This window comes from Ambystoma mexicanum, chromosome 8 (genome assembly GCF_040938575.1).
Source record: "Ambystoma mexicanum isolate Mex_15411 chromosome 8, UKY_AmexF1_1, whole genome shotgun sequence".
NCBI lineage: Eukaryota > Metazoa > Chordata > Amphibia > Caudata > Ambystomatidae > Ambystoma > Ambystoma mexicanum.
Genome location: NC_090929.1, coordinates 21,651,923 through 21,669,777, shown reverse-complemented (window position 1 = coordinate 21,669,777; position 17,855 = coordinate 21,651,923). Strand labels below are relative to the sequence as shown.

Below are 17,855 nucleotides of genomic sequence, written 5' to 3'. Positions count from 1 at the left end.
CACACAGAAGTCACATCATGCGAATTCATAGTTAACAGCAAGAATCGAGTGGTCAAATTCGGTGGGGGCGGGATAAAGCTGAATTTGGAACTATCAAATATTGTCTCTTTGTCCATGGAATCTGAACTCACTCATCTCTATAATCCCCACACAGTTGTGGAATTCCTATGGGCCATCAATCCACCTACATCTAGAAGTATGAAAGCAAAGCGCACACACTTCCAAGTACATGATGAACAGCATAAAACAAAAGAGCCACATACAGGAACCAGAGGGCTGTTGTGCACCCTGCAAGAGCGGATTAACTGGTTGGCCTGTGCAGACGACATTGTGTTGCTTGACTGCACCCCTGTAGGACTCCAGCATTTGCTGGATGCCCTGGAGTTGTACGCAATCACCAATGATCTGAAAGTAAAACTGCTCCAAGTCAAAAATCTTAGTCTTTAAACATCCACTAAAAAAGATCCCCTACCCCCTTTCACCTGGAGACTTTCTGGGAACATAATAAAAGTGGCCAGTGAGATTACGTATTTGGGATTTAGACAGATGCTTCACTTCAGAGATGCACACAAAAACTATCATTGAAGGCAAATCACTCCAATCAAGTCGCCAAATGAAATTGAACAACGATCACTGCAAATTTTCTTTGGCACCCACTATCAAATTTTACAGTGACAGTTATTTCCTCATTAATGTATGGTCACAACACTAATCTACAGGCAGAATAATGCATTGGAACAGAATAGAGCGTAAACTTTGGAAAAACGTCCTAATCCTTCCCCAAAGCCTGCCCATTGCCTGTCTCGGGTATGAACTAGGTCTGAAATCACTGCGTTGGCATGTTGGGTGGAAAAATAATATCACTGTCCAGGTTCATCCTAACACCCATGGGAATTTCCCTCTAGGAAGACATAAATAGCTTTCTCCCCACACATTCTAATGAATATCTGTGCAGTCTAACATCACATGCCTTGAAAATACTCCAGGAATGGTCATGTACAGAAGGGGATCTAATACACAAACAATCCCATGAATGTAGATACGAAGAATAACGGAAATGTGCACTGCACCCGCACTGCCACACTGCACCAGTCTCCATCTCCATGTGACAAACCACAGGGCCTCTTTTTGGGGCACTGAAACCGCTTTCCAAACTCTAAATTCGTAAACAATTTCCTTGGGTTTCATTTAAATCTCCTTCCAACTAGAGAAATCCTTTTCATTACACAAAGACCAATATGCCATTAAGTTATGCACACTGTGTGAAAAATCAAGATTTCAAACGCTTCAACACATCAGGATGAATTGTGGGACTCAGAGCTTAGAATTTAGAAATGTCTGGATCATGATTGGTGGACTGAAACAGTGTCTTTCTGGGAAAGAACGTGCTCAGGGCATAACACATTGTTAACATGGGAAGTTAAAAGGCTGATGAAGGAGTCATTGTTAGGGAGAATTCTCCCTTTAGGCTGAATTTCCTAACCTAGTGGGTCCCCCCAGCAGCTTTGCTGGATTTCTGGATTTTGTTTTTCTGCTGCCAAGAGTGAGACTCTTTCTCCCACTCTTGGACATGATTTATGGTATTCCTTTGACTGTTAATGTGTTTTATGGGGTCCTTTACTCCATAGGGTCTCATGTGTTTTTACTATGTGTGTTACACAGCACCCTCTGTGCAGTGACACAGGGGTGTCATAGTGACACCCCATCATAGACTCCATACCCTGGGGTTGATTACTGTCTCCCAGGGCATGTTAAGTCACCATTGGCTTTACTAGTCCCAAATTATTAACAGAAACCAGTACAAACCATCATATTGTGGACGTACTGGTCGGGGCAATTCGATTGTCCCGGGGTCTGTTAGTCGAGGGGGCACGTCTCCGTCCCCCCGATCGAGTTTTGGCTGGTGGCAGTGGAAACTACTTTTTATATTCGACCGCAAATATATTCCTATGGGATTTTCCCATTGTTCAAGGCTACCAACGTAGCGGGAGGGGGTTTAGGCACCCTGGACTGAGTTACCTTGACTCAAGTCGCACTCTTGTGTGATTGGCCCAAGTGGTGAGCCGGCCGGCTCACCACTTAGCATGTTTGATTGACAGCTAGGCTGAGTGAATGGGGGTGTGCTGCATAAAAGCAGGGCTTTGGGGACTGGAACTTCAGAAGTCGCCACAGGACCCGAGAATCCGATGAGGGAGAAGCTGAGCCGACCTAACACGACGACACCACCGGTGGAGCCCTGCGGAACAGACTCACCACTTCCCGACGACAGAGAAGATCTCCCGGCTGGAGAGGCTTCTTCGCCTGACTGGTGGGCACAACCAGTTTACCTTCTTCTCTTCGCACCCCAGACCGGCTGGTGGTCGAATTGCCCGTGCCAAGCACCCCGGCAACCGGATAGCCACTTACCACTGGACCGCGAATCAAAGGACCGTTCCTTTTACCTGAGAAACTCTGCGGCTGGTTTCTTCCCCGGCAGTGCAACGAACTGTCTTCCTCCCCGACGAGATCCTCTCTTCCCCCCGGACGAAGCACCGACTTGCATCCGCTGCCAGGAACAACTGCCGCCGCTGGAGTATTCTCACCACTTTAAGGTACCGTGTCCACCAGGCCTCCCTTTCGAAAGATTGCTACAAGGTAATAATAACCCCTTAACTTTCTGGGCTGGCCGCCTTGACCTGACTGGTCCCTTTCTTTGATCCAACTCTTTTTGAACCTTTTCAAGACTTTTGTGCACTGCAACCGTGTGACCTTGGACACATTTCGTTTCATCCTCTTAAAGTGGATCCAGCCTACTGAACTCTAACTTCACGGTTTTACTTTGACTTCCTCTCTTGTTGTGTTCGTGAAAAAGTGTTGGCATCTGTTTCAATTTATTCTCTGCTTTTCTCTCCCTTTTAAAATGAATTATTGGAATGCCATCTACGTTAAGCGCTCACCGCTGTCTGAAAATAAGTGGGGCTTTACTTAAGACTTGTCTAAAATTCTTCTAAGGGAGTGTATATCTTAGTGACCGTGTTTTTTAATTGCTTACTATTAGTGCCTGTGGGTTTTTCTAGATGTGGTTTTAAATAAATAATTATATCTCTTTTACACCAAGCCCTGGTCAGTGTTTCCTTGTTCTACTGTGTTCTTTTGACCTATTGTGAATACTCTGTATACTGCCCAACTCATCTTGAGAGAAGTCTGACTGCTCAGCAACAGCTACCAAGTGAATCTGTGTGGTACAGACTGCTACCAAGTGGGTTTACTGCCAAACACCTGTAGTCTTAAATCTTTTGCAGTGGTCCCAGAGGGAACTGCACAGGTTTCTGACTAACAGTCATTTATTTAAAAAAAAAAAACATGAATCACACCACTTTGTTTTGTATGAAAAATCGCAATTGTTAAGTAACATAGCTAGAACACAATACAAAGAAAATATGTGCAATCCTCTGCTCCCAACACTAGATGTCGGCCTATGCATAGCATGCGATTCTAAGCAAATACACAAGCCTCCGAAATGTTTATTATTGAGTGCTATGTGATATTATCACCCGCTTGCCTGGTTTGGACCTAGAATAAATATAGTATTTGTGTACTTACCTGTCTTAATTGAATTGTTGTATGCTATACTTTGTGGACATTGAGACTCCACTCTCAAGAGAACAGCCTTCATAGCGCTCCGTTGGTCCCTTGAGGGTTTTGGCTACCCATGCACAGTGCCCCTGTTCACTATAAATAGGGTGGCCTCCTAAAATCCTTATCAGCACATCCTTACACCTAAGCATGCATTCATTTTAGCTATAAAAAGTGACCGATACCAACTGGAAATCACTGATGACCTAGCCTGGGATGAAACACTTCCAATTCCTGACATGCATCACATCTGCTTCCTTGGGAAGACTTGGATTCTACTTTTTTGGGGATCAGTAAGACTTACATTTCCCACCAACATGCATCCCAATTCTTTTTTTTTTTTTTTTTTTTTTTTATTGTATATGGTTTACAAAAAACCTTTACAAATAGAACAAACTTTATAATTAAAAACAAAATAGTAAAAAAAAAGATAAACATTCATTGCTTTGCATTTGCATTTGAAAAAAGAAGAAAAAGAAAATGCCCGCTAAAGAAATACGAAATTACAGATTTACATAAGTTGCAAAAGTTTGCAAATTTTACAGAAAAGGGACAGACAATAGATAATCAACCGGTTTCAGATTTGAAATTTGATTGTCTAAGATTAATCAAGTCAATATAAAGTACTAGTTACAGAGAATAACAGATAGAATAAATACAAGGTATAAAATATGAAATACATTGCTCGTATTAAAAACACTGTGCTCATATAGTAAAAAAATCATATTTCCAAGAATAGGAGCAGAAATCAGACCAAAGGGGCATATAGGTCAAGGGCTCTGATAAAGCCCGCCACGGCCAGACCAACCTTGATGTTCGAGATTGAGAGACATTGTGACCAAATCCAATTGTCTACCCCCAGTCGCCCCATAACATTAAAAATGCCTAGATATTTGTCCCTTAAAGAGGTCAAAGCCTTGCAGTCAAGAATGAGATGCCGAGAAGTTTCAGTGACCCCCAAAAGTTTGCAGAAACGACAGGTGGGATCCAAATCAGAAAACTTCTTCCTTTTGCGTAGGACTTCCCGAGTGGGAAGAAGGTTCCATCTGAGTTTTATAAGAAGAGAGCGGTAGTGTCTATTAGGAAATTGGATCAAAATAAAGGACATCTCACCTCTCTTCTTATGATCAAATTGAAGATCACTCAGTGAGGAATAACCATGAAGTTTTTCGATAGTGTTGCTCCAATCATGGCTGAACAGAGACTCCTTTACCTTGTTAGGGTTTGTAAGTAATGTATCCCTGTCGGAGGATATGTCCATCAGGGTCTTATCGCAGAGAGTGGAGAAAAGATGGAGATATATGTTGTGGCCCGAGTGTGTCTGGGAAAAAATCATGTGGCCCACATCAACATATAAAGTATCAGGTCTAGGGGAAAGCAAGGCTGAGAACAATGAGAGAACCCTCCAAAGAATCCTAGCTTGTAGAGAAACCAGACCCAACTCATATCTAATGGCAACAGTAGGAATTGAATTGGGCAGTTTTAAAACTTTCCTCCAGTAAATACCTTCAAGAGAGTCCCAGAAGGGCAGAAGTGTAAAATAATGGAGTTCCATACCATACAATAACTTTGGAGTCACCTTACCCTTGAAAAAGTCTACCACGGGTTTGAGGGAAAACATACAATATTTATTCTCCAAAGTACGTGATTGGGAGATGAGAGGGAGCAGTTTCTGTCTAAGAAATCGTCTCAGTTCTATCACCGATGGTTGGGCCAAGATCAAAAAGCCCAAATAGACGATTTTGTTAACTCGAGAAATGTTTGTTCCCCCCATTTTCCATACTTTGTTGTTTCGGGTTCTCCCCTTTGAGAATTCCATGATACGTGTTTTACCAGGATTGATCTTCAGCCCATTTAGCAGTGCGTACTGTTCAAATTTACACAGGAGCCTCTGCAGGCCCACTTTGGTCTGGTCGAACAAGAGAAAGTCATCGGCATATGCCAACCATGAGAATCTCAGGTCCCCAAGTTTAGCACTCACCATGCCTGCATTTTTCAGGAAGTTATCCACATCAGCCAAATAGAGGATAAATAGACAGGGAGCTAACGAGCAACCCTGTCTCACCCCGATACGCGTCCTAATCCTCCTAGAGAGAGTACCAGCCAAATCTAGCCTGATGTGTATCCCCGAGTTTTCATAGAGGGCCATAATGAGAGAAAGGAGGCCCGCCGGGATGCCCCATTTAGTTAATTTTTCCCATAATCTGGATCTAATGACCAGATCAAATGCATTGGATAAATCAATAGAGGCGACATACAGAGGACCATCAGATTTTCCCCAAGAAGAGGCCTGAAGGGCAGTTATAATAAGACCATTGAGATTGGTAGAGTGGCCGGCCCTGAAGCCAGTTTGGTATTTGGGGAGAATATGATTGTCCCTAATCCATATGTTAAGATGGGAGAGGAGCAGAGAAGCAAAAAGCTTACAGTCCGCGTCTATAAGAGAGATCGGTCTATAATTCTTTACCTCAGAGCGTAAGCCTCTCTTAAAGATTGGGACAATATGGGCCGTATGCCAACTCATAGGGACCTTCCCGGAATTTACTACGTCCTGAAAAAGCAGGAAGAGTAGATTGGCCCAAATCTCGGGCTCGGCTTTGAATGTATTGTTCGTAAGGCCATTTGGGCCTGGCGCCCTAGATTTCTTAGCCTTAGAAATAAGACAGAACACTGTCTCCAGATCAAAAACTGGTTTCCATGCGTCTTTCGATGGGTAAATCATCAATGCATCCGAAGCCAAGTCTTCCTCCCCAATATCAAAAAGTTTAGAGTAATAGTCAAACCATTTGGCCTCTGGGATTGCATTAAGCTGATCAGCCATCAATGTGTTATCAAGGCTGGAAACCGAAGCCCAGAAAGCCCTCGCATCTCGTTTTATTAGTACTGCAAGCATATACTGTGCGTCATTTTGAATCATAGTAATTTTTCTATGCTTACAGTAGTTTTTGTATTTTTGACGAATGGTTTTAATTTTTGTTGTTTTATCTGCCCAATCCAAATCTAGGGCTTGAACATCCCTAATAAGTTTCTTAGTAAAGGCCTTAACATTGGCCAATTGTTGGTCGAAACTATGGTTGTGAAATTTTTTGAAGACTCCTTTCCTTAGCTGGCCATAAATACTACTCTGTAAGACATTGAGAAAACTATCAAAAGAAGAGGTGTTAAAGACTGCTATTTTCCAGCAGAGCGAGGTGTGGTTAAGGGAAGAGATCAGTTTGTTATTAAGAACACTGATGTTAAAAGGAGACCACCTTATCCCTGTCCCTTGACTAACAGTATAAAGCTGAGTGGGTCCACCCTCCGGCAGAAGCTTGGTGAAAAAGGGGCATAGAAATTGAACCCGGAGAATACCATGGTCGCTCCATGAGTTGAAGGACACCTCGACATTAGAAGAAAATGGAATCAGGGAATGGTCGACAAAGACGTAGTCTAAGGTGGAAGATGAGGACGATCTACGCCAAGTTGGGCAGGAAGGATTAGTAGCATCATAATGGCTGTTAAGACAAGTTAGGCCAATTGAATCCAAAGCCAGATTCCAAGATCGGCCCCATGTAAGTTTTAGTCCTGTACGTGGATCGTCTTCCATAACCAAGCCCAGGTCATCATAATTGGATTCCAGACAGAGAGTACAGTCTGAATTTAGATCGCCCGCCAGAATGAGTTTGCCCATGGGGTGCAGATATCTCCAGGCAAGGATAGTATCAGTTAACTTCTCCAGAAACAATTCGAGAGGAGAGATTCCCATATGCCAGTAAACATTGACCAAGAGAAAGTAACAATTAGAATCCGGAAAAAGCACCTCTAAGGCCATAAAGCCAAAAGGTGTATCCGAAAGCTCCTTAGCAACAGAGCCGAAGGAGGTTCTTACCCCTATAATGAGTCCCCCCGATGCGCGGCCTCCCAGGCTAGGTTTGGCACATTGAGAGAAAATATCGAATCCATCAAGAACTGGAGTTGAAAGTAGCCAAGTTTCTTGGAGAAAAAAACAGTGCGAAGCCTTAATCACGGCAACCGTTTCTAGGTTTGTGAGCAAATGGGAATTACCTCTAGAGTTCCAAGAAAAGAAACTGAAGCTATTTAGAGGGCGGGCCTTCGAAGAGGATTCTGATTTAGCGGGAATTAAATCATTTCCATAAGCCTGCGGTGACATGTGCCCAGCTCGCGGAGTCTCCATTAGATTTGGGCAAAAAATGCCTCCGTTGGGGTGGGGGAGTTCTTTCTGGATGGTAGACCATTGTAAGATTACCTCTATATTCAGCCCCCTCTCCTTTATTTTTGGCAAATTGAGAAGAGTCCACTATTTTTGCTTCAAATCCTAGTTGCTTCAACCCTTCCATATGCCCCATGATCAAGTTTAAAACTACCTTCGATCTAAGAATAATATTACTAACATCTACCCGATCATGGAAAGGGAATAAAATGCAATCTATGTCATAGCTAGAGATAAGCGAAAGCGAAGGAAGTTGGTGAAAGATTTTAAGTATGTTACCACGATTTAAACAGATTGGCATATCTTCGCCCCAAAGACTGGAAAGCTGTATAACATCACCAGAAACTTTTGTTGTTGCAGAGACAGGTAAGGACTCAGTAATTTTTTTGGTAAAGTGACCAAGGGGGTCAGCCGCCAGATCACAACCCCTTGCCCCTCTTAGTATAGTCCTATTATGGTTGACATTTGGCCCCAGTGGAAATCTTTCCCAAGATTTGGAAACGTTCTTATTATGGGCAAAGTCAAACCCAGAGGGGACCGCTTCTCGAGCCGCAGACATGCGCATATTTGAGATGCTAAGAGAAGCATGGTTAAAAGGGGGGAGAGTCGATAAGACATTGTCTGATCGATCTGTCATATCTCCATCCCTCTTAATGCAGTCCATATTAACAGGGGGCTCCTCAGGAGCAGACAAGAATGCCGGGTCAGAAGGAGAGAGCCGAGTAGTAGGAACCTCGTCCTGTGACAGGCTTACGTTGGAATTAGACACTGTCACCTTGCTGATCTTGGGAACAAGTAGTGACTGAAATAAATGTTTAACCATATCAATGTTAACCATATTAACAGTCGGCGTAGTTAGAGAAGTGTCCGGATGATTCAGGCTTTTTCCAGAAATAGACTCCAGAGAAGTAGAAGGGAGAATTGCTTCTGGGGCAGAGTCCATAGCCTCCGCTGCAACAATATCAGTTGGCAGTGCTACAGGGTTGGTACTAGTGGATGCTGGTACGGTAAGAGGTGTTATCCGAATGCTAGAAACTGCAATTTCACCAGTACCAACAGTCCTTGGCCCCGCATCTATAGAAGCAGAGGTATTAGTCAGCATACCCACCGCATCCGTTAAAACAGATGCAGGTGGAAAAATAGGTGGAGCATTGGTGGTATCTGGAGTGGTCACATGGATGGAAGAGGGGATTGGTTCAACAGAGTTATCAGTCCCCTGTGGAACTGCAACAGTGGTTGAAGGGACTAAAAAGAGTTTGCCATAAAGAGGTTTTTGAAAAATTGATTAGTATACGAAGTAATCTTTTTGACAATCTTCTGATTTTTTGTTTTCTTCATTTGTTGGCTCATTTTCCTTTTCTTTCCTAGACAGGGGAGGACTTGGACAGGAATTTTCCTCTGGGGGCTCAGAGGAAATTGCTGCGATTTCTGGAGTTAGGATAATCATGTTTTCTCCTAAGGATGCGATATGGTCACCTTTAGAACGGACGGCCGACTCTGCAGTCCCACCTGCACATGAACGATCTTGTATAGAGGGTTTGAGGGATACCCTTGGCAGATCCTCCTGTACTTTGTCCTCTCCTCTTTCCGTAGAGAATACAGTCGGGACACTGGGAAATATATCTGTAGGGTCGTCAGCCTCTCGCAAACCATCAAAGGCAGCTCGGGGAGTCATAGAGGAAGAGCCCCGGGAATCAAGATCTAGTGGTTGGAGAACCGGAAGACCCGGGGCCGCATTGGGGACCACCCCTAAAGTAGTTGCCGTGGTCCCCTGATGAAAATCGTGTATAGGGGCCAAAGGTGGATTGAAGGAGGTAGGGTCAAGGCCTTGAGTGTTCAAAAATTGTTTTTCTTCTTTTATAATTTTTACTAAATCTTCAAATCTATCTAGGCCCTCCAGCCTAGAATATATTTCAGAAAGTATACGTGAATGGGATGTAACCTCTAACCAGATGTTATCATAGAGACTCACAAAGGAACTCAGAACCATATTCAACGCAGAGATAGTTGGGTGGGAGAGTTTAATTCTATCATCAACATCTTTAAGGGTATGATGTAGAATAGACTCACTGGGCGGATCAGTTTTGAAGTCCGGAAGAAGACCTCTTTCTTTTAACCAGTTTTGTTTTTCAGTATACTCGTCAATAAAGTTAGTGAGATCTGAAGGGGAACCTGCCCATGATTCATCACAAATTTGTTGTGTTACATTATTTGTTTTGTTAAGATGGGAGTCCAAGTGGCTATCAGCAATTGCCTTATCTGCACATTCTATGATACTGATATCGTCAATATCCTGGACTGAGAGATCTTCAATATCCAGTTTCTTAGCTACGTTAATTAAGTTAGTGTGGGCCGGGGTATGTACTGGAGGAAGAGGGTGAGGAGATTTAGCCAGAGTGCTAGAAACAGATTTCTTACCAAAAAAATGTGTGATGTTTTTCCCCTGGATTGGATTACCCTGGGTACCTAGATTAATTTTTATTTTTGATATTGAGTTACGGGGCTTATTGAGAGGGGTTTTGAACGGCAAAGAGATCCCATTAGGGGAGAAGGGAGTTCCCACCACACTAGTAGAAAGGTTAACGTGAGAAGAAGATGTGTGCTTAATATCACTGAGTAATGCTTTGGATCCTAAAGAGGGTTGAGTGTGAGAGATAACAACGCTCCCACTGTCCTTCTCTAATAGTTGTGATACAGTAACTTCTGATTCATCCACCATGACTGGGGGTATGGGCATACTAGGATTCAGTGAGGCAATCATTGGAAAAGGGATATTAGGCAAAGGGTTGTTGTCATATGCCATGTTACTTTTTGTCTTTGAGAAACTGACCCCGACCAAAAGATTTGAGGCAAGAGTAGCAGCTAGACGTTCTTCCTGAGTATCTATAGAAATGTCATGTATTCCATTGAAAATACAGTTATTATGAGCTGTATTACGTAAAGTGATACCCATAGCATTGCAAACCTCAGACCTCTCTCTCAAATGAATTTGGGCCTGGGCTATGTCCCTTAAAAGGAGAGGGTTATAATGGGCCTGAAGTGGAGCATCATCAGAACTCCCCATGGCAATAAAAATGGGGGTTTCTGGCACAATAACTGTAGATGGCATGGAGGGCATACTGACAATGGGTGAAAGGGACAAAGGAGGTGAGACCTCCATAGCAGTCTGACTTCTAAGTCCCTTACGTGTCATTCAGATAAAACCTCAGCCTGACAGAAGGCAGAATGAGAAAGAAAATAAGAGTTATGCCAGAGAAGGTACCCAGAAATACACTGGAAATAAGCCTAGATGTCAGGGGAAGTTAGACATAGAGACACACAGCAAAAAATACTAGGCAATTTTTAAATTTTAAAAATGCAAGTGTTAGAGTATGGCACAGTAGCGAAAATCAAACTCTGAAAGACCAGTACATTGTCTAAAAACCCTATGAAGTATATATGTAACCTAGCATTAAGAGCGAATTAAAAATAAAAAGCAATGTTACACACTCAATTAAATAAAAGTTTTAGTAAATGAGTTGTGTCAGCGTAATAGTCATTTTCTGGGAAGGGAACGCCCGACGGCTTGTGGAGCTGCCAGAGTCCGACTCTCCACCCCAAACCCTCGTAGTAAGAATACAACTTCAATTGGGTTGGCTTGGGAAGGCCCAGAACAGTGTACTCACAGATCACAGCCAAACAGCAAAACAGTATCTCCAGCCCTTACAGTCTCCAGGGCTTAACGCCGCAAGGGCGGCTGTGCCGGCAACTTGTGCAGGCTGGCAGTCACGTGCTGTGTCACGTGTTCAGGAAGCAGAATGGGCTGCAAGAGCTCTGCTCGCAGTGCAGCTGTGAGGGATGGACCTTGCAAGCACGAGCGTTCGTAGGAGAAATGAAACGCTCCTTCCAATCAGCAGAAAATACGCCGCAAGGGCGGCTGTGCCGGCAACTTGTGCAGGCTGGCAGTCACGTGCTGTGTCACGTGTTCAGGAAGCAGAATGGGCTGCAAGAGCTCTGCTCGCAGTGCAGCTGTGAGGGATGGACCTTGCAAGCACGAGCGTTCGTAGGAGAAATGAAACGCTCCTTCCAATCAGCAGAAAATACGCCGCAAGGGCGGCTGTGCCGGCAACTTGTGCAGGCTGGCAGTCACGTGCTGTGTCACGTGTTCAGGAAGCAGAATGGGCTGCAAGAGCTCTGCTCGCAGTGCAGCTGTGAGGGATGGACCTTGCAAGCACGAGCGTTCGTAGGAGAAATGAAACGCTCCTTCCAATCAGCAGAAAATACGCCGCAAGGGCGGCTGTGCCGGCAACTTGTGCAGGCTGGCAGTCACGTGCTGTGTCACGTGTTCAGGAAGCAGAATGGGCTGCAAGAGCTCTGCTCGCAGTGCAGCTGTGAGGGATGGACCTTGCAAGCACGAGCGTTCGTAGGAGAAATGAAACGCTCCTTCCAATCAGCAGAAAATACGCCGCAAGGGCGGCTGTGCCGGCAACTTGTGCAGGCTGGCAGTCACGTGCTGTGTCACGTGTTCAGGAAGCAGAATGGGCTGCAAGAGCTCTGCTCGCAGTGCAGCTGTGAGGGATGGACCTTGCAAGCACGAGCGTTCGTAGGAGAAATGAAACGCTCCTTCCAATCAGCAGAAAATACCACATGCACATGCATCCCATGCATCCCAATTCAAAAATCATACTTGCTCTTGACATGTGCCGCGTTTGACCTTTGACAGACTTGGCTCAGGAAACTTCTTTATTCCTTAGCTTGCATCATTTCTTTTCAAACTTAGTCTTGGCATGGGGAATTGCTCCTAGTTTCCCCATCTGCCTTTACTCATTCAAGACTGGCTCGCTCATTTTCTCTCTTGCTCCAGCAGGCACACTGCCAGGCTTGCGGGAACTCTGGTTCTCAGAAGGATTGAAATGCAGGATAGTTCCCCACAGCCCCTGTTCTGGTTCTGGCAATCGCTTCCATGTTGTGCTGCTGTCCCATGTCCCTCCATGCAGTTCCACACATGGCTCTCATGCCTTGCCCACAGGAGCCGCTTGGCGCTCCTATTTTGGCAGTCTTTGCAGCTTGGCAGCTTCTATTCTACTTGCTTCACTTTCCACAATGTTTGAGGCACTGCTACTGCCGAGTCGGTCCCCAATGTCTTCTCCCACATCTTCCATCCAGCAGATCATCAGTGTTGCTTGGCACACTGCGGGTCCTGGTACATCCGAGGCAAGTACACCTGGAGGGCTACTTTCCTCCTCCCAGCCCCTAGCTGGCAGGGGTGGACTGGCCCATGGGGAACTCTGGAGACTTCACAGTAGGCCTCTGCACCCTGGGCAGGGGTGGACCATGGGCCTCTTGTGTGGCATTTCCACAATTTCTCATAGGATAAGGCTTGGGCTTGCTGAAAATAGTAATTTGGTGGCACTTTGAACATTATTTCCAGGGCCTCTTTTGGGTCCCAGTTCACCCATGCTAGCTGGACTGGCTCTTCCTGCATGACACCGGGTAGAGTGGAACAGAGGCGACACCCAGGTAGACGGAGTCAACAACCCCACCCTAATCCCACCCTACACCCGCATTTGCCCTTGAGTTGCCACCAGGAACCACAGTGTTGTAGAAGTGTCAGGATATTAGCAATCACCACATTAACGGAGCTGTAGACATCGGCAGGTGCACTGGCCGTATGAGTGGGAAGGGAAGACAGGTAGGGCTGTGAGGGAGGCTGGGGGAGCAGGGGACCAGATGTGAAAGGGACCTTGAAGGCCGGACGGACCCAGATCATCAAAGAGGTGCTCCCGAACCCCATCTAGCGAGATTACAGAAGCCGAGCGCCTCAATTCAGGATAGATATGCCAACTGCTAACCAATTGTACTAACAATTTCCCCCCCCCCCCTCTGCATACACCTCTCAAACTCCAAACCAAACCACAAGCCTACAGCACAACAAACCGCACAAACCTCAGTACATTGCAACAACAAAACAAAAACACAGACTCGCACAACAGTACACAACGACTCCCAGCTGCCGCAAACACCCAAGGCCCAGTCAACGGATTCACCGGGCTGAGGCCACCAACAGCACATCACTGCTCTTGCACTTTTCCAGCTTCCTCCCACTAACCGCCACCTCCCGTCCTTTTTCAGAGCCGCCAGAGGACCACTCCGGTGGTGATAGTGCGCGGTACAAATGTCCTTTAACTTTAACATTACATTTCAGTCACATGATAAACCAGAGGACATTCCTCTAGTGTCTGTCTGGGTGGCGCCTCGCTGCAGGCCTTACCCTACCACAGCAATGAAGGCAGGCCATGCCACGGTCCTTCGCTGGGGGGCCCCAGGAGGATCTTGCGCATTGGCCGGCTTCATTACCGAACAGATCGATCCGGAACTACCTGTTAAGTCAGACATTCTTTTTAACATTTCCTTTTACCAAGTGCCCGCTTTTTGGATATTCTAGACTTTGATAGGAACAAAAGCTACCATGCAGTAGCAGCTCACCCATGGCGTGCCGCCAATAGGTGCGCCAGGCCAGGGCTTCTACTGAAGTCTCCCTGCAGTAGCTGCTGGCCTATGGCGTGATGCCAATAGATGTGCTAGGCCAGGGCTTCTCGTGAAGTCTCCATGCAGTAGCAGCTCACCCGTGGCGAGCTGCCAATAGGCGCACCAGGCCCAGGCTTCTACTGAAGCCTCCGTGCAGTAGCAGCTCACCCGTGGCGTGCTGCCATTAGGCACGCCAGGGCTTCTACTGAAGTGTCCATGCAGTAGCAACTCACTCAGCAACCTGCCAATAGGTGCGCCAGGCAAGGGCTGCCATTAGGCGCGCCAGGCCAGGGTTTCTACTGAAGTTTCCCTGCAGTAGCAGCTCGCCTATGGCGTGCTGCCAATAGGTGTGCCAGGCCACAGCCTGCCGTATTCTTTTATGGTTTTGTTTGGACCCCTGGGGATAGACAGAATGTCCATTCAGCAACAGCCTAGAACGCCCGCTTTGTGGGACTGGTATCTGGTTTAGGCAGGATGGGGGTGTGTGGGGGCTGTGGGTTCTCCAGGCATCTTAATGCACGACTGTGTGGCTGTGCCTGAAAAAACTTGGGCAACAGCCTACAGACGTGGATTGTCTGAAGGGCTAATTCCCCGGGCCGCGATGGGTTGATCTGGAGATTCAGGAGGACCCAGAGGACCCCGCTGCAGATGGACTGGCAATACTGCTGAGCCTCGCAGCCAACCTGTGTTGGAGATACCTTGCTGCAAGCCCTTGCTCTCCTTCTGCTGGACTCCTGTAGCCTATGGCGCCCTCCTGCAGCTGGTGGACCTGAAATCAGAGCCCTGGCTGCTTGGTTGGAACACAGTGGCTTGCTGCTGCTCTGCCAAAGCATCTCTCATTCATGGGACATCTTGACCTGCTTTCCTGCAGCTGCTCCTCATCACCAGAGCATACTGCTGTTAGTACCAAGTCGTTTAGCCCTAATGAGCAGTGTACGACCCCAGCTTAATGAGTTGCCCATGTGCTCCCCACTGCTACCATGCCCTTGTGGATGTTCTTCCATCTTGGATCCTGTGGCTCGGATCTTAAAACCTCATGCAACTTCGCAACCCAAATACAAATCCAGAACCATCAGCTAGCTAGACCCAACTGAAAAAAGGGGACCTCTGCACCTGCAATAGGGTTGTAACGGTATTACGGTATACCGTTAAAGATACCGTGAACCACCTAATTGAACAATAATAACCGTCACATTGTTTATACCGGTATACCGTTCATACCGTTAAGTGTGCTTTTCAATCTGATTTGGAAAGGCTGCAGTAAGCAAGTTCTGCGCAGTCTTGGTCTTGCACTGTTGGATGTGCCGTCTGCCAAGTAGTTTCAGTTTGAGCAGTTTTTAATGCCATTCCATAAACCACACTTGCCTGACACAAAATCAACATGTTAGCAATAGGAAGAATAAATACAGTGCCAAGAAGGTAAGGGGTTTACTTTTTTTTTTAAAGCGCTCACACAGCCCCAGGGCATCGAGGCGCTGTTAAAGAAATTGGTTTTGTTTATTTTGTTGCGTAATTGTTTTTGTCTTAGTTGGGTATTTATAACCTGCTTGAACACCCAGAGGTTTCTAAGCGCGGACCCAGGGATCGAACCTGTGTTGCTTTGTGTCGTCTTGCTTCCAAGGCACGCACGTTGCCGCTGAGCTATCCTCCCAGGACTTTGGGTTGGCGGCTTTGGGGTTTATATATTTATAATGGATAATGTTTTCTAAACATATGACAATGGGGGATTTCCCTGGTTCTTTCATTGAATTTACATATAATAAGTCACACTGTGAAATGTAATCATCTCTGTGGGTATTCCCTGCTGCCACACCAAAGGGTAACATGTCTGTGATTACTGAACACCTTTTGGCCCAGAAGTAAACTAAAGGCTGTAACGTAAAGAGAGAGTGCGTGTGCGTGTGTATGCGCGCAAGCGTATACTACCATCAGACTCCATTGATCTGTGGCATGCAGATTATCAATATGGCAACATGTTCATCTTCACCAGTCGCCAGTGGGGGAGCTAAAAGCCTAAATGACCACTTAAGAAAAGCTATTCAGTTTGCTTTGCCAGTCGCAGCAGGGCCCCACCTCCCCCTCCTCTCCACACGTGCGTTTGTGTTTGGTGCAAGCAAGGGGTGGCATTTCAGTGGAAAGTATGTTGAAAAGCCCAATTCTGGCCCTGGGTGCAGCTTTTGTTTGTGATGATAAATCTGACAATTTATGACCTTTTAGAAAATATTTGTTAAGATTTGTTAACTCCACCTGCTATACCGCGATAACCATGATATACCATCATTTGGCAAGAAGGTTATTGTACCGTCATAAAACTAATACCGTGACACCCCTAACCTGCAATACCTGGCCTTTTCTTGCAGCACCCTTTAGTCTGGGCAGCCATGCCAGGTCCTATACCCTCCCGCGCCCCCACCCATCCTTTCACTGGTCCTCTACAGGGTTTCTGGGATAAGTGTTCAATCTTCAATGCTGCTTACTGCAATGGCCTTCATGAAAGGGCTACTCTGCCGTTGATTGATCCCTGGCCTCTGGTTGTCGAATCTGGGTCTGGAACACTTGGTGTTGCAGGGCCAAGCTACATTTTTATATGGTTCTGCGCTCCCATTTTATCAGACCCCTGAATAATTTTTCTTTTTGTTTTATTGGCTCTTAACTGTATTTCTGTTCTGTGGTCATAGAGACTTCTGCTCTTCAAGTTTCACTAACACTGCAACCCTTTCTGATATGCTAGCCTATGGTAGACCATTTGGCTCCAGCTTTCTAAACTCCCCAGTTTGGCCCCAGGGTGATAAAACCACCCTAACACTAGCATTATGGCGTGGGTTGCTGTAGTTTACTTTTGGCTTTACCAGGGGTGTAGCTGGTTTTACTGCATTAGTAGACCAATGCCATTTGTACTATGGTACAAATGCATTCTTTTAGCCATACTTGCGATCATTCTGTGTTTGGTCATCTCCGTCTATGGAAACCATAAAACGAGGCCTAAACAGGTCTTTGTGCAAACATGAGCTCAGTCTGGGGCCAGCCCTGCACCGTCTAGAGTGGCCTGGACTGACCCCCTGCCCCAGACAAGAGCAGTCACATTTCCATCCCAAAGAAGCTGCCAGTGCTCCCACCCAAGGGAATCTTCCAGCACTTGTGCCCCAGGTAAGCTCAGGGACGTCATTTCACCAAAATGCCAGGGGTAGCGGAAATGACATCACACAACCCTTGACCCCCTGATGACATCACAGGAAGTTATGTCATTTGACCCCGCCCCGAAGTGATATCGCGGGTAGCGATGGAACACGACATTTCCCCCATTGACAAAACAGGAAGTGGCATCACATAGCATTGTACACTACGAAAAATATAGTTAGTATATCACTATATGATGAACATTCACACAAGAATGGATCGTCATATGTATCATTAAGTTCAGTGTGTATTGGCCCATATTACCAAATAACTGTATGCAAGCAGACGTCCATGACCAAGTGATAATGTGTTATTATATAGCACTTACGCTTAAGCGCTTTATATA

The 17,855-nt window shown here is 45.8% G+C and overlaps 1 protein-coding gene across 2 annotated transcripts in view; it reads right to left on the bottom strand.

The window, feature by feature from the left end:
- The window catches only part of GLE1 (GLE1 RNA export mediator), a 570,581-nt gene that overhangs the window by 429,713 nt on the left and 123,013 nt on the right, over positions 1 to 17,855 (bottom strand). The gene's annotated exons all lie outside the window — the stretch shown is intronic.